Source organism: Capricornis sumatraensis, chromosome 6 (genome assembly GCF_032405125.1).
Source record: "Capricornis sumatraensis isolate serow.1 chromosome 6, serow.2, whole genome shotgun sequence".
Lineage (NCBI taxonomy): Eukaryota > Metazoa > Chordata > Mammalia > Artiodactyla > Bovidae > Capricornis > Capricornis sumatraensis.
In genome coordinates this window covers 21,886,610-21,901,312 of record NC_091074.1, presented here as the reverse complement: position 1 = coordinate 21,901,312, position 14,703 = coordinate 21,886,610, and the positions used below count along the sequence as shown (strand labels likewise).

Sequence of the window (14,703 nt, the reverse complement as noted above, 5' to 3'; positions counted from 1 at the left end):
AAAGAGGAGATTGAAAACGTTGGCTTAAAACTCAGCATTCAGAAAACTAAGATTGTGGCAACCAATCCTATCACTTCATGGCAAATAGATGGAAACAGTGGAAACAGTGACAGAATTTATTTTGGGGGGGGGGGGGCTCCAAAATCACTGCAGATGGTAACTGAAGCCATGAAATCAAAAGACTCTTGCTTCTTGGAAGAAAAGCTATGATTAACCTAGACAGCATATTAAAAAGCAGAGACATCACTTTGCCAACAAAAGTCTGTCTAGTCAAAGCTATGGTTTTTTTAATAGTCATGTATGAATATGAGAGCTGTACTATAAAGAAAACTGAGAGCTAAAGAATTGATGCTTTTGAACTGTGGTTTTGGAGAAGACTCTTGCAAGTCGTTTGGACTGAAAGGAGATCCCACCAGTCCATCCTAAAGGAAATCAGTCCTGAATATTCATTGGAAGGACTGATGTTGAAGCTCCAATACTTTGGCCACCTGATTTAAAGAACTAACTTATTGGAAAAGACCCTGATGCTGGGAAAGATTGAAGGCAGGAGGAGAAGGGGACAACAAAGGATGAGATGGTTGGATGGCATAACTGACTCAATGGGTATGAGTTTGAGTAAACTCTGGGAGTTGGTGATGGACAGGGAGGCCTGGCGTGCTGCAGTCCATGGGGTCTCAGAGTCAGACACGACTGAGTGATTGAACTGAACTGAATAATGAGCAAGGCTGAGCATCTTTTCATGTGTTTATTAGCCATCTCTATGTTTTCTTTATGGAAAAATTTCTGTTTAGGTCTTCTACCCATTTTTTTATTGGGCTATTTATTTTTTTGATGTTGAGCTGTACAAGCTGCTTATATATTCTGGAGATTAATTCTGTCAGTTGTTTCATTTGCAACTATTTTCTCCCATTCTGTTGGTTGTGTTTTGTTTATTGTTTCCTTATATGTGCAGAAGAACATTTAAGTTCCATTTGTTTATTTTTGTTTTTATTTCCATTGCTCTAGGAGATGGGTCAAAGAGGATGTTGCTGTGATTTATGTAAAGAATATACTGCCTATGTTAATGGGGATGACTCACTGAGATGTTATAGGGAGGGAGGTGGGAGGGGGGTTCATGTTTGGGAACACATGTAAGAATTAAAGATTTTAAAATTTAAAAAAAAATTAAAAAAAAGAATATACTGCCTATGTTGATAGTTTCTGACCTTACATTTAGGCTATTCTTTAGCCCATTTTGAGTTTATTTTTGTGTATGGTATTAGGAAGTGTTCTAGAGGAGGAGCCACCTTACTCAGAGTATGGATTTTCTGAATCAAACCCCACTAAATCCATAATTTGAAGTAAAAGAATGTGCAATCATATTAAACAATGCAGTGACTCAGTTAGCTAAAGAGTGCTAATTTCTTAAACATTCTAAACACAGTCTCCTCCTTTTCTGCTCTGAGGATTTTTCTTATCTTACTACAAAGAGTCCAGGGAAAAGGTAAGTAAGAAGGAAAGGATATTAGAAATAGCTATAAGGAAACTGCTTATGTTTATGGGTTCATTCTTCTGGATTTCTTATAGCTCTAATGAACTCAAAGATTTCAAGATTTCTCTCCAGAAAACTGAAGTATTTTATTGAATGTCAGTCAGTTCAGTTCAGTCGCTCAGTCGTGTCTGACTCTTTGCAACCCCATGAATCACAGCACGCCAGGCCTCCCTGGCCATCACCATCTCCTGGATTTCACTCAGACTCACATCCATCGAGTCAGTGATGCCATCCAGCCATCTCATCCTCGGTCGTCCCCTTCTCCTCCTGCCCCCAATCCCTCCCAGCATCAGAGTCTTTTCCAATGAGTCAACTCTTTGCATGAGGTGGCCAAAGTACTGGAGCTTCAGCTTTAGCATCATTCCTTCCAAAGAAATCCCAGGGCTGATCTCTTTCAGAATGGATTGGTTGAATCTCCTTGCAGTCCAAGGGACTCTCAAGAGTCTTCTCCAACACCACAGTTCAAAAGCATCAATTCTTCGGCACTCAGTCTTCTTCACAGTCCAACTCTCACATCCATACATGACCACAGGAAAAACCATAGCCTTGACTAGATGGACCTTAGTCGGCAAAGTAACATCTCTGCTTTGGAATATGCTGTCTAGGTTGGTCATAACTTTTCTTCAAAGGAGTAAGCATCTTTTAATTTCATGGCTGCAGTCACCATCTGCAGTGATTTGGGAGCCCCCCAAAATAAAGTCTTACACTGTTTCCACTGTTTCCCCATCTATTTCCCATGAAGTGATGGGACCGGATGCCATGATATTAGGTTTCTGAATGTTGAGTTTTAAGCCAACTTTTTCGCTCTCCTCTTTCACTTTCATCGAGAGGCTTTTTAGCTCCTCTTCACTTTCTGCCATAAGGGTGGTGTCATCTGCATATCTGAGGTTATTGATATTTCTCCCGGCAATCTTGATTCCAGCTTGTTTCTTGCAGTCCAGCGTTTCTCATGATGTACTCTACATACAAGTTAAATAAGCAGGGTGACAATATACAGCCTTGACATACTCCTTTTCTTATTTGGAACCAGTCTATTGTTCCATGTCCACTTCTAGCTGTTGCTTCCTGACCTGCATACAGATTTCTCAAGAGGCAGGTCAGGTGGTCTGGTATTCCCATCTCTTTCAGAATTTTCCAGTTTATTGTGATCCACACAGTCAAATGCTTTGGCATAGTCAATAGTATTAGCACATTTTAGGGAAATGCAATGAAATCTATGATTGTGTTTGTTCATTTGGCACCTTGTTCATTTGGTGATAGTAATTTTGGCCAATTGATTTGTTAATTTGATTTGCTTTCTTTTGGCTGGGAGACTTGCAATGCTAGTAAATTATTATTTGAAAGACTGATGCTAACTTTTATTCTGTAGCCATTAGAGACTTGGAAACATAATTGTTTTAAATAGCCATGCTATTTCAAATTGAGATGACAACTAAATAAATGGCATAGAGTTCCTTTAGAGTTCACTGGAAAAATCAGTTAAAAAAAATCTCTCTCATGTTATAGCCCTCGAATAGATTTAGTTCAGCTTCCAATTAAAAAAAAAAAACTATATATATATTTCCTATAAATAGCACAGATTTTTCTTTTTTGGGATTTCTTTCAATTACAGTCATATAATGAATAAATGTTAAATATTTAATTTAAATTATTCTAAATATAAGTCCTATTGTGTTTTATCTCTAGAATGTCTAAAAAAATAATGGCTCAGGCAACTGAGGTGCTCTGAGTAGGACGGCGTACCAGTAGGGATGTCCAGGTCTGGGAACTTGCATATTGCATATGAACATGGGAAGTGGATATTGGTATATCTATTAAAAACAGGAAATACAGAAAAGTGGCCACCAAATTCCTGTCCTGTGCTAGACTTTTACTTCCCAAGAAAATCTAATGTATTGCAGATGAAGAAAACAGTAGATTACAGTCTGACAGTGGTTAAGTATATTCTAATTTTCTTCCTTTTTATAGGAACTGATAGTTACAGGATTCCCTAAGAATGTTTCAGAAAAGAAATTTTAAATGCAGTGACAATATTATATGATATGATGTGACAAAATAGAATGGAATGGAATAGAATAGTGGTTGAGTATATTAGATGTTCACATGAGCATTATGTGAAGAATAGACTATGAGAGGAGAAAGTCAGTCAGCAAACATGTAGAACAAATAAAATTAATGAACAAATATCTTATAAATAGTAAATTAGTATTTCTGATACTTCTGTTACTGACATAGCAACATTACAGCCAATGGACTGATTAGCCATACTTTTCTTTTAGATGCAAAAATATTCATAGTTCATTTTTATTATATATGCAGTTTTTGTTTTCAATGTTATAGAATTAGGAGGTAATAAGCAACATTCTTGATGGAGAGAGCTGGACTTTTGATGAGATTCCTGGCCAATTACCTCTCTTCACCCATCCATGTCCAGTGCTTTGTAAAACCAATACAGTATTGTAAAGTAAAATAAAGTAATTAATAATAATAATATTAAATAAAAAATAAAATAAAATAATACAAAAGAATATAGACTACTGTACAATAGAAAAAATGTTTTTATAATGACAGGTTCAGTTCAGTTCAGTGGATCAGTTGTGTCCAACTCTTTGTGGTCCCATGGACTGCAGCACACCAGGCTTTCCTGTCCATCACCTACTCCTGGAGCTTACTCAAATTCATGTGCATAGAGTCGGTGATGCCATCCAATCATCTCATCCTCTGTCATCCCCTTCTCTTCCTGACTTCAATCTTTCCCAACATCAGGCTTTTCCAATGAGTCAGTTCTTCACATCATGTGGCCAAAGTATTGCAGTTTCAGTTTAAGCAATAATCCTTCCAATGAATATTCAGGACTGATTTCCTTTAGGACTGACTAGTTGGATTGCCTTGCAGTCCAAGGGACTCTCAAGAGTCTTCTCCATTCTCAAACCAGGTTTCTAAAAAACATCTCAGTGAGGGGGAGAAAGAGGCATCTGTGAGTATGGCCTTGCCCTGTCTCCTCAGTTTCCAAGAGTTGCTCTGGTTTATCTGTTTTAAGTTCTGAAGTTCTGGATTATATTTCACTAGAATAAAAGATTCCTCTGCCCAAGCTATAGCCACCTCTGCCCCTACCAGGTAGGGCTATCCAAGATGGGCGGGTCATGGTGGAGAATTCTGAAAAAATGTGGCCCACTGGAAAAGGGAATGGCAAACCACTTCAGTGTTTGTGCCTTGAGAACCCCATGAACAGTATGAAAAGGCAAAATGATAGGACGCTGAAAGATGAACTCCCCAGGTCGGCAGGTGCCCAATATGCTACTGGAGATCAGTGGAGAAATAACTCCAGAAAGAATGAAGAGATAGAGCCAAACCAAAAACAGCACACAGTTGTGGATGAGACTGGTGATGGAAGCAAAGTCCAATACAGTAAACAACAATATTGCATAGGAACTGGAATGTTAGGTCCATGAATCAAGGCAAATTGGAAGTGGTCAAGCAGGAGATGGCAAGAGTTAACATTGACATTTTAGGAATCAGTGAACTAAAATGGATTGGAATGAGTGAATTTAACTCAGATGGCCATTATATCAACTACTGTGAGCAAGAATCCCTAGGAAGAAATGGAGTAGCTGTCATAGTCAACAAAAGAGTCCAAAATGCAGTACTTGGATACAATTTCATAAACAACAGAATAATCTCTGTTCGTCTCCAAGGCAAAACATTCACTATCATGGTAATCCAAGTCTATGCCTCAACCAGTAATGATGAAGAAGCTGGATTTGAATGGTTCTATGAAGACTTACAAGACATTTTAGAACTAACACCAAAAAAAGATGTTCTCTTCATTATAGGGGACTGGAATGCAAAAGTAGGAAGTCAAGAAACACCTGGGGTAACAGGCAAATTTGACCTTGGAGTACAGAATGAAGCAGATCAAAGGCTAATAGTTTTGCCAAGAGAACACACTGGTTATAGCAAACATCCTCTTCCAACAACTCAAGGGAAGACTACACATGGATATCACCAGGTGGTCAATATCCAAATCAGATTGATTATATTCTTTGCAGCCAAAGATGGAGAAGCTTTATACAGTCAGCAAAAAATAAGACTGGGAGCTGACTGTGGCTCAGATCATGAAATCCTTATTGCCAAATTCAGGCTTAAATTGAAGAAAGCGGGCAAAACCACTAGACCATTCAGGTATTACCTAAATCAAATCCCTTACAATTACACAGTGGAAGTGAGAAATAGATTTAAGAGACTAGATCTGATAGACAGAGTGCCTGATAAACTATGGAAGGAGGTTTGTGACATTGTACAGGAGAAAGGGATTAAGACCATCCCCATGGGAAAGAAATGCAAAAAAGCAAAATGGTTTTCTGAGGAGGCCTTACAAATAGCTATGAAAAGAAGAGAGGTGAAAAGCAAAGGAGAAAAGGAAAGATATAAGCATCTGAATGTAGAGTTCCAGAGATTAGCAAGAAGAGATAAGAAAGCCTTCTTCGGTAATCAATGCAAAGAAATAGAGAGAAAAAAAAAAAAAAAACAGAATGGGAAAGACTAGAGATCTCTTCAAGAAAATTAGAGATAACAAGGGAACATGTCATGCAAAGATGGGCACAATAAAGGACAGAAATTGTATGGACTTAACAGAAGCAGAAGATATTAAGAAGCTGTGGCAAGAATACACAGAAGAACTGTACAAAAGAGATCTTCACATCCAAGATAATCACGATGGTATGATCACTCACCTAGAGCCAGACATCCTGAAAGGTGAAGTCAAGTGGGCCTTAAAAAGCATCACTATGAACAAAGCTAGTGGAGGTGACAGAATTCCAGTTGAGCTCTTTCGAATCCTGAAAGATGATGCTGTGAACATGCTGCACTCAACATGCCAGCAAATTTGGAAAACTCAGCAGTGGCCATAGGACTGGAAAAGGTCAGTTTTCATTCCAATCCCAAAGAAAAGCAATGCCAAAGAATGCTCAAACTACCGCACAGTTGCACTCATCTCACATGCTAGTAAAGTAATGCTCAAAATTCTCCAAGCCAGGATTCAGCAATACATGAACCATGAACTTCTAGATGTTCAAGCTGGTTTTAGAAAAGGCAGAGAAACCAGAGATCAGATTGCCAACATCTGTTGCATTGTCAAAAAAGCAAAAAAAGTTCCAGAAAAAATATCTACTTATGCTACATTGACTATGCCAAAGCCTTTGACTGTGTGGACCACAACAAACCATGGAAGTTTTTAAAAGAGATGGGAATACCAGACCACTTGACCTCCCTCCTGAGAAATCTGTATGCAGTTCAGGAATCAACCGTTAGAAATAGACATGGGACTAAAGACTGGTTCCAATTAGGGAAAGGAGTATGTCAAGGCTGTGTATTGTCACCCTACTTATTTAATTTATATGCACAGTACATCAGGAGAACTGCTGGGCTCACTGGAGCACAAGGTGGAATCAAGATTACCGGGAGAAATATCAATAAACTCAGATATGCAGATGACACCACCCTTATGGCAAAATGTGAAGAAGAACTAAAGAGTCTCTTAAGAAAAGTGAAAGAGAGTGAAAAAAGTTGGCTTAAAGCTCAACATTTAGAAAACGAAGATCATGGCATCTGGTCTCATCACTTCATGGCAAATAGATGGGGAAACAGTGAAAACAGTGTCAGACTGTGTTTTTTTGGACTCGAAAATCACTGCAGATGGTGATTGCAGCCATGAAAGTGAGATGCTTGCTCCTTGGAAGAAAAAATATGACCAACCTTGACAGCATATTCAAAAGCAGAGACATTACTTTGCCAACAAAGGTCCATCTAGTCAAGGCTATGTTTTTTTCCAGTAGTCATGTATGGATGTGAGAGTTGGACTATTAAGAAAGCTGAGCACCAAAAAATTAATGCTTTTGAACTGTGATGTTGGAGAAGACTCTTGAGACTCCCTTGAACTGCAAGAATATCCAACCAGTCGATCCTAAAGGAGATCAGTCCTGAATATTCATTGGAAGGACTGATGTTGAAGCTGAAACTCCAATACACTGTCTACTGGATGTGAAGAACTGACTCATTTGAAAAGACCCTTATGCTGTGAAACATGGACGGAAGGGGGAGAAGGGGACAGCAGAGGATGAGATGGTTGGCTGGCATCACGGACTGTATGGACATGAGTTTGAGTAAAGTCTGGGAGTTGGTGATGGACAAGGAGGCCTGTCATGCTACAGCCCATGGGATTGTACAGAGTCAGACATGACTGAGCAACTGACCTGAACTAAGAATAAAAGATGGCCATACTCAAAATATTTTTAGACTTTTGCCTTCTCTCTGGTCTGCTTTGTTGTCTTTTTAAGATATAGTAGCTGGATTGATTCTTTTATTTGCCTGAGTTTCTTTTAAAACTGTAGATTCCTGGATCTTACCCACAATCCTATTGCCTCAGAAACTCTAAGGAATTTGTAGCTTCATACACAAATCCCAAACGGTAACGAAAACTTGGTTACATGCCTCTACCACCATTTCTCTTTCTCATAGGAGGAAATCAGTGTCTTGTTTGAGGAAGTGTTCTTTGATCTACATAGGTGTCAAAATGGACTAAAATGTCTCTTAAGAATTCCTTTCACTCTGCAGCTGACTGGCCACTGTCCCAAGATGGTGGCACAGTGGCGCCCAGGAACATGTTCAGGCTGCTGAGACGGGCTCTGCGTGGCTGGCAACAGCCAGGCAGGGCCATGGTCCGGCAAAAGAAAGGCCTCTGGCGTGCCCCGCAGCCAGGATTAGGCCTTGTGGTGGTGGCGCCGGGGAATGCTCCTGCTGGGCCCAGCCTCTCTCTCAATTTAGGATGGCAGTGGGCCTGAGCCCCTGGTTCCCAGGCCATGGTGCTGAGGTAGCTCGAGGTGTGTCTGCTGGAGGATACAGGTGTAGGTAAATCAAGTATTGTGTAGTGGTTTGTGGAAGACAGGTTTGATCCAAACATCAACCCAACAATAGGACCATCTTTTATGACCAAGACTGTCCAGTACCAAAATGAGCTACATAAATCCTTCATCTAGCATACAGTTGAACGAGAACAATTTCCTGCCTTAGCGCCAATGTACCAAGGCTTGGCTGCAGCTATAATTATTTATGACATCATGAAATATTTTAACATTAAAGAACTGGGTAAAAGAGCTTCAGCAGCATGGCCCACCCAACATTGTAGTTGTCATTGCAGGAAATAAGTGTGATCTTATCGAGGTAAGAGAAGTCATGGAGACAGATGCCAAGGACTATGCCAACTACATCCATGCAGTCCTTTTATGAACCAGCACGAAGAACAAGATAAACATAAACAGCCTCTTTATATAAATTAGTCAAAGAATTCCATCCACTGACGCCAGCCCGCCTTCTGGTGGAAAGGGCTTCAAACTGTACAGAGCCTTTGGAGTCTAGGCAGAGCTGCTGCTGACTGGGCCTCGGCCCTGAGGCTCCCAAACGAAGTAGCTGCTCCTGACAGGCCGCGGGAGGGCTGGGCCCTGCCTCCAGGGGTCGCCTGCCAGTTTCGGATCTTTTTTGGGCATCTGGGATTCACAGGAATTAACTGCTTCCGTCTCCTCTTCAGAGACTGCAGCAGTAATACATCAGACTGTGGACTTCTGTCCTGTAAAGGATCTCTGTGTACACAGGGACCACATCGTTGGCTCCTGATGTTGCTGAGAAGGAATGTACAGTTGTGTGAATGGTAGGATGAGATCATTGAGTAGTTTTGTAGTCAAGATTCTATGTCACATTTGTAAAGGAAATGTTAGCACTTTCATGGCTTTTGAGGAAAAAAAAAGTCGTTGTGGATACATTCCTTCCCTTGTTTTCCCATTAACCATTGCCACTACTAGAGGAAGTGATAGCATGTAGAATGTATGCAGTTACCACCCTGGAGGGATAGCAGTTAGGATTGTCTGAAGCTGAGGTGGGTTGTTTCTGAGGCTGATGGAGAGGCACCCACCCACGCCATCTCTGACACAATCTCCTTTGGGCACAGCAGCCCAGGACCCTGTCTCATGGGTATCCCCAGGCACATCACTGGTACCTTTTTCAGTAAGCTCTGACAATCAAGATGGTGATAGTAGAGAGGCTGCCTGGAACATGTTGAATTGCATATTCAGTTTAAACTGACTAGCCATGTTTTCCAAAGAGAAAAGAAGCCCAGAAAGTGGGGTAAATGCTGTCCATTTTTAATTTGACTGAGCTGTCTTGGTGGGGGAGACAGCTATCTGTCGCTTAGCACATGTAAAGTTATAGTCATATATTTATGAGACCACTGCTTACAGATTATAAATTATGTAAATACATTAATAAATTCTATGCTTCATTAAAAAAGAAAAAAGAATTCCTTCCACTCTGAAACTCATTAATATCACAACCAATGAGTTCATATATCTGACAGGATAAAATAACTAACTATAAAAATGTAGTACTTAATATATCTTTAACAGTATGTTTTGTCTCACTTAAAAGATTACAGTAACTAAAAGGTAGAGAAGATCTACATATTTAACAATATATTTTGGTATTAAAAGGGGGAACTTTTTTAATATAAATTTATTTATTTTAATTGGAGGTTAATTACTTTACAATATTGTATTGGTTTTGCCACACATAAACATGAATCCACCACAGGTATATACATGAACTTTTTTTTCAACTGTAATAATTATTAACTACTTTTAAATAAGATGGCCATACATTCAAATGCATGGCATAAAATTCTTATAAAAGAAAACAAGGTAATACTGGTGAATGTATTTCCTTTATGATCTGGGGTCATGCTAATACAAAAGGAAAAAAAAATTATGCCATAATGAAATAACTGATTTAATGAAAAAATAATTACCACATATAGCAATCTTTGTTTTTTTATATTCCACATAGGAGTGAGATCAAATAGTATTTGTCTTTCTGTAACTTATTTCACTTGTCATAATGCCCTCAAGGTCCATCTATCCTTGATAAATACTTAGGTTATTTCTATATCTTGACTGTTGTGAATAATAATGCAATGAGCATGGGAGTGGATATATCTTTCTAAGATAGTGATTTAATTTCCTTTAGATATATGGCCTGAAGTGGGATTTTTGGATCACATGCTAAATATATTTTTAATTTTTTTTGAGGAAACTCCATACTATGTTCCATAAAGGTGGTAGCCTTTCAAGTGCTATTGGTCCTTTGCTTGTCGTTTTTGGGGAAAAAAAAAAAAAATCACTTCCTCTGTCCATTTTTTAAATAATTTTTTTTCTTCCATTGTGTTAGATTTATATATATAAATGATATATATAAATATATATATATTGCACGATCCAGTGGATGTTGGCAGTTTGATCTCTGGTTCCCCTGCCTTTTTTAAAACCAGCTTAAACATTAGGAAGTTCACGGTTCACGTATTGCTGAAGCCTGGCTTGGAGAATTTTGAGCATTACTTTCCTAGTGTGTGAGATGAGGGCAATTGTGCAGTACTTTGAACATTCTTTGGCATTACTTTTCTTTGGAATTGAAATGAAAACTGACCTTGTCCAGTCCTGTGGCCACTGCTGAGTTTTCCAAATTTGCTGGCATATTGAGTGCAGCATGTTCACAGTATCATCTTTCAGGATTTGAAATTGCTAAATAGGAATTCTGTCACCTCCACTAGCTTTGTTCATAGTGATGCTACAATTGCACTCATCTCACATGCTAGTAAAGTAATGCTCAAAATTCTCCAAGCCAGGCTTCAGCAAGACGTGAACTGTGAATTCTCTGTTGTTCAAGCTGGTTTTAGAAAAGGCGGGGAACCAGAGATCAAATTGCCAACATCCGCTGGATCATCGAAAAAGCAAGAGAGTTCCAGAAAAACATCTATTTCTGCTTTATTGACTATGCCAAAGCCTTTGACTGTGTGGATCACAATAAACTGTGGAAAATTCTGCGAGAGATGGGAATACCAGACCACCTGACCTGCCTCTTGAGAAATCTGTATGCAGGTCAGGAAGCAACAGCTAGAACTGGACATGGAACAACAGACTGGTTCCAAATAGGAAAAAGTGTACGTCAGGCTGTATATTGTCACCCTGCTTATTTAACTTGTATGCAGAGTACATCGTGAGAAACGCGGGAGTGCAAGAAACAAGCTGGAATCAAGATTGTCGAGAGAAATATCAATAACCTCAAATATGCAGATGACACCACCCTTATGGCAGAAAGTGAGGAGGAGCTAAAAAGCCTCTTGATGAAAGTGAAAGAGGAGAGTGAAAAAGTTGGCTTAAAGCTCAACTTTCAGAAAATGAAGATCATGGCATCCGGTCCCATCACTTCATGGGAAATAAATGGGGAAACAGTGTAAACAGTGTCAGACTTTATTTTGGGGGGGCTGCAAAATCACTGTAGATGGTGATGGAAGCCATGAAATTAAAAGATGCTTATTCCTTGGAAGAAAAGTTATGACCAACCTAGATATCATATTCAAAAGCAGAGACATTACTTTGCCGACTAAGGTCCGTCTAGTCAAGGCTATGGTTTTTCCTGTGGTCATGTATGGATTTGAGAGTTGGACTGTGAAGAAGGCTGAGTGCCAAAGAATTGATGCTTTTCAACTGTGGTGTTGGAGAAGACTCTTGAGAGTCCCTTGGACTGCAAGGACATCCAACCAGTCCATTCTGAAGGAGATCAGCCCTGGGATTTCTTTGGAAGGAATGATGCTAAAGCTGAAACTCCAGTACTTTGGCCACCTCATGTGAAGAGTTGACTCATTGGAAAAGACTCTGATGCTGGGAGGGATTGGGGGCAGGAGGAGAAAGGGACGACCCAGGATGAGATGGCTGGATGGCATCACGGACTCGATGGACGTGAGTCTGAGTGTACTCCAGGAGTTGGTGATGGATATGGAGGCTAGCGTGCTGTGATTCATGGGGTTGCAAAGAGTCAGACACGACTGAGCAACTGAACTGAAGTGAAGGTAGTATTCTAGTAAGTCTGGGAAATTTCCAAGGTGCTCATTGTTGCTATGAATCATATGGATCCAAGATGTAAAAGAATGTGAGAAAAGTGAATAAGGAGACAGATAAAACCCCAAATTATGGCCCGGATGTATCTGCCATTCTGACCTGGCTGTGTTTCACAAACTGTATTTTCTCTGTCTCTGCTTTCCTTTCTTTCCCACATTAATGCTGCTCCTTTAACTTATTTTGATATGTGTACATGTTTGAGGGTTCTATGGAAAGTTCTATTATGCTACTATTTACAGTTTTATATGAAAATCATCTGTTTATTCGTTGGTTTCCGTAGAATGAAACGGTCATGTTTCTCACTTTATAGCGATTGCCTTTTAATGTTTGCCTTAGCACATCTAATATATTCACTTTATATTGTGTTCTTCAATTTTATAGTTCAAATGCATGGCCTTCTGTTACTTCTTTGAGAATAAAAACTCTCAAGACATTTAATATCTATGATTTAGAGAGTATCATCATTATTTTAGTGACATAGTAGGAACAAATGAAAATATCAGAATAGTTACAAAGCAATTTTATATACATAAGAGCACTGAAAGGAGATCATGTGGAAATAGTCTAAAATATTAAATCAGTCTCCAGTTTGGCAAGGTTAATATTTTCTGTCCCATGTCTTATAGGATGAAACAAGTCATTTATCACATATGATGGCTCTAGAAATATTTCAGAACCAGGAAAAACTCTGTAATAGTGAACTTATATCTATAAAGGGAAAATGGAAACAAATCTGTACCTGAAAATAATAGTCTATTATAATAATGAATGACCATTTGGGGAACTAGACTGAAAGTTTCAAAGACATACATATATAATTTTAGATTTAAAAAGGTGGAAACACAGTATTAATAGTAAAATTGGGTTGCTGAGTAAAAGCACTGAAAATATAAGGCCATTTTAATCTTTCACTCTTAGTGTCTTACCAAGAAGCAGGACTGGTGTTTTCACCCAGAAGGCATCATTGAACCTATTTAAACAGGGCCCCCTCTACTCTGTTCTCATATAATATACATTCCTTAAACTCCTCTGAATTTACTAGAACAATACTTCTTCTATCTCTTTCCTTAGATCAAACAGAATCAATACTCTTTCCTTTTCTCAACAGAAGTTATTATCTTAACTGAGGCCCCCACACATGTAGTCCTCCCTTTTATACCTAGACAATTCAATTTACAAGGATTCTCTGGTTCTAAAACAAGAGACACAGGTTAATCCCTGGGTTGGGAAGATCTTCTGGAGAAGGAAATGGCAACCCACTCTAGTATTCTTGTCTGGAAAATCCCATGAACACAGGAACCTGGCAGGCACAGGCCATGGGGTCACAAAAATGTAGGACATGATTTAGCAACTAAATAGCAACAACAAAATTCAATTTATACCCAAGTCACTTTTTACACTGAAACAATATAATGACTCCATATTCATACAATAAAACTATTTTTACTGGAAAATACCTAAAGATTTCTTTACAACTTTCAGAAATATTCAGCAAATATTACTTAAGCCCCTACTATGAGCCAAAGATAGAAGACATACAGGGGTCACTCTTCTTTTTCCCTTCCTGGTGTTGTGGGATTTTGCTTTACTATGCATAAGAAAAAGACAGACAGCAGTGTGGAGGGGAATGGCATGAAATAAATAAAGATAGCAGATGGGACCAGAGCTTCTCTCACCCATTTCTATCTTTCACAGTATTTTGAGAGATAGTGAATATATATGTAATTATTTTACAGCAGAAATACGTTAAAAAGTTTGGTTTGTCCTGAATGGTAATAACAGAAAGACATCGAGTAATTTGTTAATATGTAAAAATCAGAATATTTTATATAACAATCCATATTTCTAGCTTATCTGGAAAACTTGAAGGCAGCTGGTCCTAGATCCTACAACCAAGGTATTCCCTCATTCCCTCACATGCCTTATTCATCATGCTCCACCCACTTACCTCATTTTGGTTAGGGTTTTCCCCAAACTGCCAGATCAGAAAACCATCAAGACTCTGGACTAAAAATATATATCCCCAGCTCATCCTCTGGAGATTCTGGTTCAATATATTGAGAATAATGGTAGACTCTAAATTTTAATAAGCATCTTATGTGATTCTTTGTAAACAAAGTAGCTGGGGAAATGGTACTGTAGGCATTTCAGTTTGCAGCCCCAAGATGATTAAGA

General features: G+C 38.9%; 1 pseudogene; it reads left to right on the top strand.

Moving 5' to 3' along the window:
* Window positions 1-8,388: 8,388 nt before the first annotated feature.
* LOC138081270 (ras-related protein Rab-22A pseudogene) lies at window positions 8,389-8,944 on the top strand (annotated as a pseudogene).
* Window positions 8,945-14,703: the final 5,759 nt, after the last annotated feature.